We start from the raw sequence: 13,001 nt of genomic DNA, 5'->3' as shown, positions 1-13,001 counted from the left end.
GGCACTAAAGGCACGCAGGGGGTTTCGGCTCGGCGCCTGAATCTTCATTTTTGGGGTGACAAGGTGTCAAAGGAGACAGAAGATTTTACAAAGGCGCTTTTTGTGCAGAGCGCCCGACATAAAGCACGTCCTGTTCCAGATGACGTGTACGTGAAGATTCCAGATGGCCCCACCGAGAAGTCAATGGAGTCAAATGGAAGAGAACTGAGGTCCCAGAAGGGGCCAATTTCCAGCAAAAATTGAGACCAGTTCCATTTTCAAAGTCATTTGTGCACAAGACGCGGACATTAATGGCTTTCTAATTGAGTCAAGTCAGAATATGAGGTTCCAAAATGCTTTTTCTGAAGAGCTGAGGATGCAAATTGAGGATTTGGATGGTCATTATTAAAAGGTCATCGTGACTTATTTTGAATTAATCGATCCTCTGGCATGTTCAACACCCCGTTTAGCTTTGTCCAATTACCCTATTTTTTTGTCGCTAAAAAAATGATGACTGGATCAAGGGTAAGGCTTATATGCGCACAAATTAGACTGGACACGGACGAAACTACAAGGTGACAAAGACGAAACGCCATAGCGCAAGACAGTCATTTCTTTCAAAATAGTGAAAAGATAAACAGAGAAAGTGCTAAACAAAATTTATTTTGAAGTCTATGAATAAAATTCAAAGAAAAAAAACGTATTTTGCAAAAAATGTGAACAAACTCACTTTTGCCTGCCATTGCTCACTCAGTGCGCCGCCATCTTATCTAGGGATGACAAACTAGACCGCTACGGACACACTTCCTGGTTGTACTGTACATATGACTTCCTTTTTCAATTTGTCCACAAGAGAAATCGTAAAATGCAACGATTTGGGGGCAATTTTAAGGCTAGGGCTTATACGCAGAGGAGGCTAATATGCGAGAAAATACGGTAAAACAGAGCAAATGTTACTTGAGCTACATGCTATTGTCGTGACGGGACGTTTGGTCGTGACGGGACGTTTGGTCGTGACGGGACGTTTGGTCGCGGACCACCGGCGACTAAAAGTCCGGCGACAAAACAAGGTAAAACAACACGGTCTACGCATCATGAGTTGTCCCATTAGGAAGGGACGTCAGTCAGGGTCTTAACAAGTTCTCCAACAAAACAATAAAATTAGAGGAAATTTGGAGCTTTTCTTTAGCCTAATAATTAATAAGGCATCAAGTATGACTAAATAATAATTCACAGTTTGTATTTAGGGAATTTGAGCAACAATTTTAAATGGTAATTATCAACCTTCCGGGCGACCAAACGTCCGGCGACCAAAAGTCCGAGTACCTGATATTGTACAATGCAGTAGGTTACTACACCAACCAGGATAACAAATGCATTTCTCAAGTATTTGGTGAAGTTGCTACCACAATTCAATTTGAGGGACTTTGATATGATATATAATTAGTTAAAAATATAATTTAGTAGAAAAAAAAGGCGCTGTATGTTCATTAGGAATTTATGTCAAATTAGTTTATAGCCTAAAATGAATTCATTAAATCTTTTATTTACTTCAATTTCACTTTACAATACAATTTGATTGGGCGTCTTTCTCCGTCAACTCCAAAAAACAAGTCCTCATCAAAAACTTTCAATGATCCAAAAGAAACTCAAACCAATTAGAAAAAGCTTGATTTTTCTGCGTCTGGAACCAATCCCAATCGCTTTCCCAAGTCAACTTTTACTTTCATTAATTCCTCATTATTATGCCAAAACGGTGCGCAAAAGACTAATTGGAGCATTTGTCTGATGGCGCCAACCTTTGAACACTCCCGTCTTTATTTCTTCCTCTGTGCCAGGAGAACTGATTACCAACGCAATCACTTTTTGCCAATCTCATTGCCTTGCCACGTGTCACCGAACCCGCAACCATCCATCATTTCCCTCCAGTGAAAAACCCCCCTCCCCCGCTTCACCCGTTTACGGGTGGCGCGTCAACATCTGCATTTGCACTTAAATGTGCGCCGAGGTTTATCAGCGTCTCGGGCCGAGCGCTCCGTCATCCGGACACCTTGAGCGCCTCGGATGGAATGACGATCATTTCACACCCAATTAATAAAGTAGAAAGCGGACCTCCACTTTTTAATGTCCGCCGTCGGCACCTTGTTGAGCCAAGACATACACGCGAAGGACACCTTGCGCTGGCATAACGTTTTTAAAAATAGTCATTTGTCCAAATAAACTTCAATCACAGACAACGGGCCTTTTAGTTATGACCAGTGGCGGTCCGTGCATTTAGTCCGTCTTGAAAATGGCTTTAAATCAACATAACAATATATTTGCTTGTGCAGCTAGCTACAGATACAGTTTGGTAGCTGTGGCTAATCACTAGCCAATCATAGTTGGTGAAAGTGATGACATATCCCTATGCCTGTGAGAATGCATTGTGGTGGTGCCAACTCGAAATCTGATTGGTTAAAGCAACAGTCTTAGACGCTTGTTTAATGCAGCAGAGCCTGCAGAACTGATTGTGAAGGCCTTGAGGCAGATTTCTGACCCTAGCAACAAATAATGGCTGAAATGTGATTGGTTAAATGCTTCAATATGAAAACACACATCTGTAAGCAGTGCAACCAGAGGGAAAAGCAATGAACGGAAGCTAACAGACAATTTGGAATGATTTAATAAGTATTGATGGACAAAATATAATAAATGATTCAGATATGTTTTAGGCCAGCAGAGAAGGCCTTGAAGGCCCTGACGGCCCGCCACTGGTTATGACCTTAAATCGGGAGTGTCCAAACTATAGCCCACGGACAAAATGAGGCTGCCTGCAAATAGCGAAAATATGATTGAAAAGGGCACGCACAAGAAGCTAGAGACTAGCTAGTGACTGAAATAGCATCTTTCCATGAGTTCAGGGGTGAAAAGCTGACATTTTCAAATCAATGCACAAAACTGTTTCATTCCAGTATTTTATTTTACATCAAGTTCAATAAACAATTTATTCCGTCTGCCAATACGCACTTTAAGAACTTTTTTTTGATGAATTGCAGAATATGCAAACTCAGATGACATACGAGGCAGCCCGGCGTGTTTAGCACGCCGGCCTCACAGCTCTGGGGTGCTGGGTTCAAATCCAGGTCGGTCCACCTGTGTGGAGTTTGCATGTCCTCCCCGGGCCTTCGTGGGTTTTCACCGGGTACTCTGGTTTCTTCCCACATTCCCCAAAAACATGCATGGTATGCTGATTGGACACTAAATTGCCCCTAGGTATGAGTGTGAGCATGAATGGTTGTTTTTCTCCTTGTGCCCTGCGATTGGCTGGCTACCAATTCAGGGAGTTCCTCCGTCTCTGGCCCGGAGTCGGCTGGGATAAGATCCAGCACCCCACCCACCGCGACCCTAGTGATGATAAAGTGGTTCAGAAAATGGAAACAATGATGACATATGACCATTTCAAAGTAAACGACTGAGGAATACTACTAAAAGAAATAGCCCAAAAATTCACCTTCAAATTGAAAACAAGAAATCCCCCATTTTGGGGCGGATCCTTTTACTTGGCCTTCAACAAACTCCTTCCAAAGCATAAGACAAATCCCTCCAGAACCAAAAGCAGACACGGGACAGATTGCAGCAATAGAATAAGGTGGACACCTTGAGTGATTCCCCAAGCCTCCTAAAAAGGTCATCCGTTGGCTGTGAACACCAGCAAAGCAGTCCTAACAGCCACGGCGGAGGCTGCGGCGCCCTCATTGCAATCACCACGCCTCAGAAGAGTCCCGCTGAGCGTGATTGAAGAAGAAAGGGTAGGGGGTCGCCGTTGGGTCTGGAAAAGCTCGTCTACGTCTGAATTCCATTATCCCAAAGTGGCGCGAGGAAGCACGGCAACGTGGCCGACGAGGAAAAGTCGGCGAGGAAATTGTGGCCGGAGCACCTCGTCTCGTAGAAACATGGAGGACGAATCGTGCCATGGGATTATGGATTGAGAATGATGAAACGTTGAGAAAAAAATGAACCCGTGTAAGATGCCAGCATTCCAAATAACCTGCGGGAATTTTGTTCCAATTCCCTCAAGGCGACACCCACGCGGGCCACGGCATCCCCGACGGCAGCCTACGCTTTTTGCCAACTAATTAAAAAAAAAAAGTCTTAATGATAGCGCGTCAATAGCCGTCCCCACGCAATTTATCATGCGCGCACGCCATCGATCTCGGCGCAAACGAGCCGTAAAAAAGCAGAACTTTTCTGTCGGCGGCTAAACTTCAACGCTTTGTTATTATCAGGAGTGCTGTTGTGCGCATTACTGGCACTCAGCGAGCTACTTTGGGCACTGAGTCGTTAATCAATGAATGATTAATTATGGAGGATTATTGAGCCGGCACTCATGTGGCTCCAAATAAGAGTCAGTGGTGGCCAAGTAAGGGGCAATGGCCTTCCCTGGTGATGCGTGATTGGACCGACGGATTGAAAAACCCTGGCCTCTCAAAATACAGTAATCCCTCGATAATTGTGGATAATCTAGACCAGACATGACAAAATGAATTTAATACAACTAAGAAGAAAGCCTTGCTGCCTGTTTACTGGATGACGAATCGGAAAGCCTGGATCTCAAAAGCGGTACTCAGACGTTTGGTCGACTGGACGTTTGGTCGAACGGACGTTTGATCGACCGGACGTTTGATCGACCGGACGTTTGGTCGACCGGACGTTTGGTCGACCGGACGTTTGGTCGACCAGACGTTTGGTCGAACGGACGTTTGGTCGAACGGACGTTTGGTCGAACGGACGTTTGGTCGACCGGACGTTTGGTCGAACGGACGTTTGGTCGCCGGGTTGTTACTGATGAAACCAGCTCTCAAAATTACAATCATGAGAGAGAGAGAGTGAGTTTAATATCAAAATATCAGTGGCCGGACGTTTGGTGGCCGGACGTTATCACTTACCTTCCGGGCGACCAAAAGACCGGCGACCAATCGACCGCACACGGAATATTGCTACCTCAGCAATCAAATATCGTATCTAGATCCATTTCGCTAGCAATACTTTGATAATTTTGTCACTTCTTGCATCATGTTTCCAGCCCTCGTTCCCTCTCCCCTTATCGCGTCTCCTTTTGTCCTGCTGGGAATTGGGCGACCATCTCATTCGGGCCACCATTGATTCGCTGGTTTGTTAGCACTGACGCAATCCTTGGACTGCGTCTGGGCATCTGGCCTATCTGCGTCTCCATCTTGCTTTTCCCCGCCCTCCTCTTCCATCTCTTCTTCCATCTTCCAGGGCTCGGCTTCCCAAAACGGGAGGCCGAAAAAAAGGCTTTCCACGACACCCTCCCGTCCTTCTGATCGTAAAAGCTCAAAGTAGCCGTCGCACCGCGTTTGTTAATTTGTCTTTCGAGTAGTCTGGCAGGAGAACGGAATCGTGAAAGGTTTGCAGCCTAATCAAGAGCGATAATCACTTTTGTCGGCGCGCATCAAGACGAAGGTGGCAGCTAATCAATACGCAAAAGAAAAGACCAAAAGGAGTTTAAAAAAGCACCGAGGTGCGACTGCGAGAAGGGTTTTCAAAAAAAAAAAAAAGGGGATTATTTCACAATGAAAAGGGAAAAAAATGTCAATAGGCCGTTGAAATAATGTTAATGATAATAATAATCGTAATGATACGGTTGGACGGAAACGCTCCGCCGTTGATGCCACGGTATGCAGGATGTTTTTTTTCCGGGCAATTACTCCGAAACAAGGAAAAATCAAAGAGGGATTGTCAAAGGCTTTGACAATCACATATGCGCGGTAGTTAAAGCAATTGATTGCAAAGACGCACGGTTTTACACGATGTCGATTTTTCAGGCTGATGAAATTATTGGAGATTTCTGGCAGTGGATTGAATAGAGGGGGGGGGGGGGGGGGGGTTGAGGTACAAGTTATTATTAAGCAATGGCAAATTATTGTTCATTCATCCATTTTCTCCATCAGGTCTAGAAAATTTGCAGTTGAAATATGTAAAAACTTTAAGAAAGAAACCTTCACTGGTGCCGTCCTTACCCGTGTGCGGTCGTTTGGTCGCCGGTCTTTTAGTCGCCCGGACCCAAACAACGGGCGACCAAAGGACCGGCGACCAAAAGACCGGCGACCAAAAGACCGGCGACCAAAAGACCGGCGACCAAAAGACCGGCGACCAAAAGACCGGCGACCAAAAGACCGGCGACCAAAAGACCGGCGACCAAAAGACCGGCGACCAAAAGACCGGCGACCAAAACAAGGTAAAAGAACACGGTCTATGCATCAATAAAAGCAAACAATGGCCCTGAGCAGTTTCACTGAGCGGACGTGTGAGTGTATAAGAGTTTGTATGTACATGGGTTGTCCCTTTAAGAAGCTACGTCAGTTCAGTCAGGGTCTTAACAAGTTCTCCAACAAAACACAACAAAAGTACGGGAAAATAGGAGCTTTTCTTTAGCCTAGTAATTACTAGGGCATTAAGTATGACGAAATAATAATTTGCAGTTTGTATTTAGGGAATTTGAGCAACGATTTAAATGGTAATTATCAATAACCTTCCGGGCGACCAAACGACCGAGTACCATCTTTACCGATAAGAACTGAAGTTATTGAAATTTTGAGTTGGCTAACTTTAGAAAGTGTCATTTGAGCTTCGCATCAAAGAGTCCGAGTCGGAATGAGATGAAAAACGAAAAGGTTGATTTTGTAAGTGTGAAGGAACGGTTTAAGCCCGCTTGCCCGCGAACACTTGGGCTGTTTTAAGGTTGATCGATGGTCAACTGCTAGAGAATGCTGACCAATGGAAACGGGAGTGTTTCCGATGGGGCGCTATGACCTTTGAGGAAGTTGGACACAAAGAAGGATCGGGAAAGTTGTTCACTACAGTAAACATGAAAAGATTAGTTAAGTCTTTTTTGGGAGAAAGAGTTCAATTTGTTCACATGTCTTTTTCATGGTTAACAGATTAGAGTTGGAATGATGACTGGGTGCATCGTTTATGGACATCAAAAATGATTTGACATTCAGGCATGGCACTTTTGTTTGAACAAATTATTTTTGACAAGCAGATTCACCGAATAGAACAGAAATAGAAGCAACTTCAGTGTAAACAAAATGTTGTTCCAGTTTTTTCTATTTGAAACGTTAGCATTATGCTCAAGTACTTACATTTTATTGTTATAATTATCAGATTTTTTTATGTTTGATTTTCCTTGTGAAGGGTCAACATTGGTTGTCTTTTAGTATTAATTAAAGGACTAGTCTTGCACCACATAAGAGAAATTTAAAAAAACTAAAATAATCAGCAAAAAATAGTTCAAAAATCTTGTTATTAAGATAATTCTTTAAATCTTACATAATTTAAACATTTTTTGAATATAACATTTTATTCTCTTTCATATATGATCATAATTAAGAAACGTCAAAATGGGGCGTACGTCAACAGCCGTTCATGACAGCCAATAAAGTATATAATTGGAAAATAAAATTATAATTCATACCCGTCAACCTCAGCCAATTGCTCCCTGTATTAATGATTGCAATTCCCATTATTAAGCGGTAAAAAAAAAAAAGTACAAATGCAACGCGGCACTTATTTATTGACATAGGGTACACTTAAGTCTAAAATCTTCTCCAAAGTGGATGAAGTGCCCAATCAGTATGCACTACATTGAAGATTCTGTAGATGTTGCTGTATGACGCTGACAGCTTAACTGTCTGGGTACATTGCTTGCTGACGAGCTATACTTGCATAGTGAAAGGGCGGACGTTTGAAAGCAGAATGTGAAAGCGCATATCATGCTTTAAGCATGACAACATTAGCAATTGCCGATGACGTTTTCGTCTGCTACCAGTGACCGTGACGAACCAGATTAGAGCCCAAATGGCTAAAATGAAAACAGTTTTACAAAAAAAACGTACAAAAATCCTGTACAAACACGGCTTACACATACGTAAAAAAACATAAAATACGGAGAAAAAAAATGTTGTCAGGTATGACAATTCCTGCTTGAAAGGGTTAATAAAAAAGCTTAAAAAACGTGTATTTATTAATTAACTTATTTATTACCTATTTATTTATGTCTAAAATGTCTTTTCTCATGTCTGTATTCCAGTGGCGGGCCGTCAGGGCCTTCAAGACTGCTGGCCTAAGAAATATCTGAATCATATATTATATTTTGTCCATCAATACTTATGAAATAATTCCAAATTGTCTGTTAGCTTCCTTTAATTGCTTTTCCCCCTGGTTGCACTGCTTACAGATGTGTGTTTACATATTGAAGCATTTAACCAATCATATTTCAGCCATTATTTGTTGCTAGGGTCCGAAATCTGCCTAGAGGCCTTCACAATCAGTTCTGCAGGCTCTGCTGCATTGAACAAGCGTCGATAAGACCAATCAGATTTCGAGTTGGCAACACCACAATGCATTGTCGCAGGCGTAGGGATACGTCATTGCCTTCTCGCAGGCGTAGGAATAAGTCATCGCTTTCACCAACTATGATTGGCTAGTGATTAGCCAGAGCTACCAAACTGTATCTGGAGCTAGCTGCACAAGCAAATATATTGTGTTGATTTAAAGCCATTTTCAAGACGGACTATTCCAGAAATACGACAGGATAGGCTCGACTTTTAGCATTAGCTTCGATGGCGATAGAAAAGAAAGAAAGACAGGAGGATGGATATTGTGTACAGCTAAAAATGATTTTTGGTACGTAAAATATGGCTATATTCCTAAATAATATATCAATTGTGGGCCCGGTTCTGATATCTGAAAAGCTCCAGTGTTTGTATTTAAGCTCCAGTGTTTGTATTTAATCACTAAATGCTGCTAGGAAGTGGATTTTACCCCATTTTAGTGCAATTTTTGCAGAGGTTTTACGGCTATAAAATAGTTTTTGATGGTTGGATTGATTCGCTGAAGGCGCTAGGAGAAAATGCACGGACCGCCACTGCTGTAGTCTCACCTTCTTGCTACTGAGAGAGTGAAATTTCCCGAATACGGGATGAATAAAGTTATCTAATCTAATTTAGACCTCCAGCATTACTCCATGGCAGGCAAGGAGTTAAAGTACCCATCTTTCAATTGACTACAACCCTAATTTGCTTTTATAATCTGGGAGAGGTCAACCGATAGAGTTTGAGACCCTTTTTGGCGGCGCGCATATAATAATGTGGCTTTGTCGGCACAAAAGGAGCGGAGGCAGCGTGTCGCTACCTTGTAAGTGCGCGAACTGGATAATACGCCGCGTGTCAAGACCTGGCGGAGCGGCACGTCATCCGAAAAAAAGACAAAATTCAAAAAGCACAAAGAGCAGATGGAGAGAGAGAAAATTGCTTGTGTTGCCCGAACAATGGAGGCTGCCACCTTTGCTGTGTCTGATCTACACTGCTCAATGCACCTTTTATCTCTTTTTCTTATACGGCGGGCTTTGTGCGAGGATGCAAATTTAGAGAAACCGGCTTTTTTGGGGTAATGTCGCGACCTGTTGAGAAGTTTTCAAGAAAAAGGGAGATTAGGATGCGTATCGTGGGGATGAAGAATGTAATGTTATTCAGATTTAAAGTTCTTGATTAGGCATGTTTTGACCTTTTTGAGATTCTTTGCCAGATAAAAAACACTAAATTGGAAGCTAAAGGCAAATTCTGACTTGTTTTTTTCCTTTGGTTCGCAATATTGCTTTTTTATTACAAATGTTTGTTATTGTAATATGAATACTCCTTAAAACAGATTTAAAAAATTGGGGATGACATTTTGTTTACTGCGACTTTGTTGCATATTAACGTATTGGCTGCCAATGACAACAATAGACGTCCAATTCATTTAAACTGAACGCTCATCTTTCAGTGCCATTATTTTAGATACTATGAATTTTGCACAAATTTCAGGTTTCTTTCTTGTAAAATTATATTATTTCTGGTACACGGTCGATTGGTCACCGGTCTTTTGGTCGCCAGTCGTCGGTCTTTTGGTCGCCCCGAAGGTAAGTGATAATTACCATTTAAATCGTTGCTCAAATTCCCTAAATACAAACTGCGAATAACTATTTAGTCATACTTAAGGCCCTAGTAATTATTAGGCTAAAGAAAAGCTCCAAATTTCCTGGACTTTTATTGTTTTTTTGTTGGAGAACTTGTTAAGACCCTGACGGACGTAGCTTCTTAAAGTCTTTTGGTCACCCGTTGTCGTGGTCCGGGCGACCAAAAAGACGGCGGCCGGCGACCAATCGGCCGGCGACCAATCGGCCGGCGACCAATCGGCCGGCGACCAATCGGCCGGCGACCAATCGGCCGGCGACCAATCGGCCGGACACTTCTAATACTGAGAAAACTGAACGCTCATTGCCATTGATGGTGCTAGCTGTCTAATTCATTTTAGATACTATGAATTTGCACAAGGTTTCTTTCTTGTAAAATCTGATTTCTAATACTCAAACTTTTTTTACCAGTAGCTACAATTGTACATATTTTTATAGATGTCCAGTTCATTTGAACAGGGAGGACTGGCTGTAAATTGTCATGTTTCAGTGCCATTTATGTCCAAACCAATAAATGTTAAAATGAAATGAACAAAATGTCAACCTGAGTTAAATCAGTGTTCTGCAAAGGGGTTAACATAATTAAAAAAATGTCAGTGCTCAGAATACAAAGTTAGCAGGAGTATTTTTTTTTCTTTTAATAACATTTTTTGGTTTGTATGCCCAGGAGACAAATTGAAATATTCCAATTTACCTGTTGAAAGACCTCCAGTTTGGATGTGGTTGTGCTTGCGGCCCCCCCGAGATGAACATCTGCTGCTGCATGGCCTCCCGGATATTTTGGCCAGCCCTTCGGCCATGTCGGCTCTGAAAAGCCAGCCTGTGGTGGATTGTGATGAGCCAAAAAAAAAAACCTAAACTCATAAACTAAACTGCTAAAAGCATTTTGCTTCAACATAAATTATAAATCTTCAGGGACGGGAAGGCATCGTTCCCAATGAACAACTCTTTTCTTTTACAGGCTCGTGAATTAAGATTTGATCCTTGTCATCTTGACAGCCACCAAACAAATGCAGAATAGCAAATTGCAAGCATACTGATGAGGCAAGAAAGCCAACCTGTGGCTGGATGGAGCTGATTGATTGACTAGAAACAGGTGGAGATAATGACCTAACGCAGACACAAGCAGTGAAGGAGGGATTAACTAACAGAATGGAACTTGGAAATAAAATACATAGATATCTAGCTAAAAGTTGCTTATTTTTCACCTGAGTCAAAAAACAAATGTTTTTAAATCATGTTTTGAAAAATGTCCATTTTAAGAACATTTCTGACATGTACATTTCCCTCCTTAGAATAAAATAAAACAATTTAGCTTGAAGAAAATCATTTTTATTGACATAGTTCATCTCAAGCTTCCAAAGAAAATATTTTTTAATGTTAAAACAGTTGTCAATTATCTTATCAAGATAAATATGGCTGTTTATTAAAATATTGTAAGGTTTTTCTCCTAAATGTTTCCATAGAAATTCAAATTTAATCTATTTGTTGCTTAATATTTGCAATATAAGCTTCCTTAAAGCTTTAATTTCCTTAATTAGTGGCTTAGAATACGGGTATTTTATCTGATTATAGAAAATACCTTATTTAAAATTCCTGTTTAAAGTTTCTTTTTCAGAATTAATATATCAATTTCTCAGTTATACTAAATCTTCATTTCCACTACGTTTAGCTCCGCCTCCTGTCTTTCCCTCAGAGCTACTGTGGCTAAACCATGGTGTCAAAGTGGTGGCCCAGGGGCCAAATCTGGCCCGCCGCATCATTTTGTGCGGCCCGGGAAACTTCATTTGTATTCAGTTATTTTAAATGGGGACAAAATTGATTTGAGATACGAGTAAATTGACATAAGAGCTCAGCCCCGGAAGGCATTAAGCTCGTATTGTTTGCCCAAGATGGCGCCGTTCACGCGGCAGCCAGTGGCAGTAGCTCTGTCCACTCTTATGTTTGTCGTGTTTTACAGCCCTTCTATCTTTTTTTTAAATTACATTTTAATATTTGTTAATACATTCCTTTTTACTTTACTTTGTACTTTATACTTTTTACTCTGCATATTCTCTACATCGGTCACAGTCTGTAGAAGTTCCCCATCTTGTGGAAGACTTCCTGTGTGTGGTTCCAGTTTTTGTCCAACTTTACAACGTCTTTTTGAGTCTGTATCCATTTTTGCTACCGCAACCAAGATGGCGCCGTTCTAGTGGCAGCCGGTGGCAGTAGCTCCGTCCACTCTTGCTCGTTTTTGTGTTTTTTCTGCTTTTCTGTCTTAATGATTTGATTTGGTGATTCTTTATGATCCCATTGACTTTGATTTGCTTTGCACTTTGTGCTTTTGCTTTGTTGTTCTGTCTAATCACCCTCTTGCTACTGTCACAATGAAATTTCCCGAACACGGGATGAATAAAGTTGTCCAATCCAATCCAATTACTGTACACAGCAACGTACGGAAATAGACTTTTCTGCTCTACGTTAGCTAAAAAAAAAGGAAATAAAATAATAAACGCAAGTGATTAGTTCTAATACACGTGTTCATCTGGCTTTGGCCTCCTGCAAACTTTGCGTTTTGCCATCAGCGAGGACGCGGGCTGCCACCCCGTCCCCGGGGCGAGGCGCCATCCCGGATTAATGGGCCTTGACCATCTCTCTCTTCTTTTTAGCCGCTTCCACGCTGACCCCGTGGCACTCATTCCCATGCAGGACACACTCCGGCGCCCCGGCTCTGTTCATTTCACGCCCTTCACTTCGCCAGGCCGCCAAAGCTCTCGCTTGGTCCATTTTGTCTGTCTATGCGTCCGTCCCCGCACGCCTCCTTTCAAACGTGACGTTTTCTCCTTTCGGGATTTCTTTCCACAAAATTTAACGTCAATATTTATTCTTCTCAGTGGCGTTTTCGTGCTAAGATTTTATGGGGTGTCAGAGCAGAAAACGCACCGTACTTTTTGTCGGGTGCTCCGACAAGTGCTATGCAAGACGTGGTGTTAGCGGCGCAAGATATCCGATCCTTTTTTGGCTG

At 42.1% G+C, this 13,001-nt stretch overlaps 1 protein-coding gene across 1 annotated transcript in view; it reads right to left on the bottom strand.

Moving 5' to 3' along the window:
• The window catches only part of iglon5 (IgLON family member 5), a 168,309-nt gene extending 157,263 nt beyond the window's left edge, over window positions 1–11,046 (bottom strand). Inside the window, exon 1 of the mRNA XM_077599369.1 lies at window positions 10,689–11,046. The gene's annotated coding sequence lies outside the window, so the exon portion shown is untranslated. The remainder of the gene's footprint in view (window positions 1–10,688) is intronic.
• Between the last annotated feature and the right edge of the window lie 1,955 nt (window positions 11,047–13,001).

This window comes from Stigmatopora argus, chromosome 4 (genome assembly GCF_051989625.1).
Source record: "Stigmatopora argus isolate UIUO_Sarg chromosome 4, RoL_Sarg_1.0, whole genome shotgun sequence".
Lineage (NCBI taxonomy): Eukaryota > Metazoa > Chordata > Actinopteri > Syngnathiformes > Syngnathidae > Stigmatopora > Stigmatopora argus.
This window is presented reverse-complemented; position numbering and strand designations above follow the sequence as displayed.